Source organism: Etheostoma cragini, chromosome 24, assembly GCF_013103735.1.
Source record: "Etheostoma cragini isolate CJK2018 chromosome 24, CSU_Ecrag_1.0, whole genome shotgun sequence".
Lineage (NCBI taxonomy): Eukaryota > Metazoa > Chordata > Actinopteri > Perciformes > Percidae > Etheostoma > Etheostoma cragini.
Genome location: NC_048430.1, coordinates 13,067,718 through 13,069,523, shown reverse-complemented (window position 1 = coordinate 13,069,523; position 1,806 = coordinate 13,067,718). Strand labels below are relative to the sequence as shown.

The following is a 1,806-nucleotide window of genomic DNA, read 5'->3' as shown; positions in this document are numbered from 1 at the left end:
TATTTTAACATAGGGGGTTGTATAGTTATGCCCCTGTATTTTAACATAGGGGGGTGTATACTTATGCCCCCTGTATTTGAACATAGGGGGTGTATACTTCTGCCCCCTGTATTTTAACCTAGGGGGGTGTATACTTCTGCCACTGTATTTTAACATAGGGGGGTGTATACTTCTGCCCACTGTATTTTAAGGAAGAACATTTATTTGTTTACAATACATTATTCATTCACAAAGAAAATTGGTGTCCTTTTCCTAATTATTTTTAAAGTAAGGCAGTAAGTGTTTTTTCTTCTTCTTTTTAAATCAACTTAAGCATGGGTGTGTAATCTTTCTCAAGCCACTGCAGCTTATAGAGATTTGTGCATCTGGTTGTAAAACCTATACACCCTATGTTAAAATACAGGGGGCATAAGTATACACCCCCCTATGTTAAAATACAGGGGCATAACTATACAACCCCCTATGTTAAAATACAGGGGTATAAGTATACACCCCCTATGTTAAAATACAGGGGTATAAGTATACACCCCCCTATGTTAAAATACAGGGGGCATAAGTATACACCCCCCATGTTAAAATACAGGGGGCATAAGTATACACCCCCCTATGTTAAAATACAGGGGTATAAGTATACACCCCCCTATGTTAAAATACAGGGGCATAAGTATACACCCCCTATGTGAAAATACAGGGGCATAAGTATACACCCCCCTATGTTAAAATACAAGGGGGCATAAGTATACACCCCCCCTATGTTAAAATACAGGGGGCATAAGTATACACAGTATTACCTACTTACTGGAGTTCCACACATATTTTATACAATTGCAATTGTGGATGTATTGTTTGTGTCCCCTTACAAATGACCCCTTAACATGTTTTACTTGTACATGGACACCCATGGTCCAAAGTACAAATAGCTACACTTTTTGTAAATGCTACAGGATTTAAATGTAGTCACTTTTGTATGTCTAAATCAGTTATGCCTCTCCTTTGCTCTTACACGTTGTCCATACAAACCTTGTTGCTGAACAGTCTCCCTCACTGACACTGATCTGAGCTGAAAAGCTAAGTAACGCAGTGTTGACACTTTTATCATGTTCAAACACAATAATGTGACAGCTAATTACAGAGCAAATTGCCCTCCGCAGACACAGAATATTTCACAATTGTTTCTGGTCCGAGTGGAGGAAAATTCTCTGCTTTCCAATGTTAATAAACCCACGAGACAAACAGTTTTTCTGCTGGGTAGAAATGGGAGTGTATGAACTGCCAGAGTACCGAAAAAAAGAAACCATGTCAAGCCAAATGTCATTTTTTAAAAGAAAACTACAGCTCGACTTTCACGGGAAAGTGGCCTAACCTTTTCAGGTCGGCTCCACAGGGAGAAAGGAGTAAGTAAGCGCAAGAAAGGGCATCTGCATTCTGCTCAGTGTGCCGGAGAGAAAGTAGTTCTGCTCTGACAGAGCAATGTCAAAACTCAGCGATGACTCTTGGCCCTCGGCTAAAAAATACACTCAGCAGGAGGACAAAAACACAAGACCCCTTTACGTTAGTGAAGAAAATGTAGTTCAAGTTCCCAGGTTAAGGAGGACACAATACTGTTATTTCACTTATTTATGTGAACGTAGGCACACGAAGAAAGCCCTAGGTACATAGGTATCCACCATATACAGACCCTACGCCCTAGGGACATAGGTATCTACCATATACACCGCCAACACCCTAGGGACATACACTCACCGGCCACTTTATTAGGTACACCTGTCCAACTGCTCGTTAACACTTAATTTCTAAGCAGCCAAT

The 1,806-nt window shown here is 40.5% G+C and overlaps 1 long non-coding RNA gene across 1 annotated transcript in view; it reads right to left on the bottom strand.

The window, feature by feature from the left end:
* LOC117939570 overlaps positions 1–1,806 on the bottom strand; it is a 20,470-nt gene that overhangs the window by 12,651 nt on the left and 6,013 nt on the right. The gene's annotated exons all lie outside the window — the stretch shown is intronic.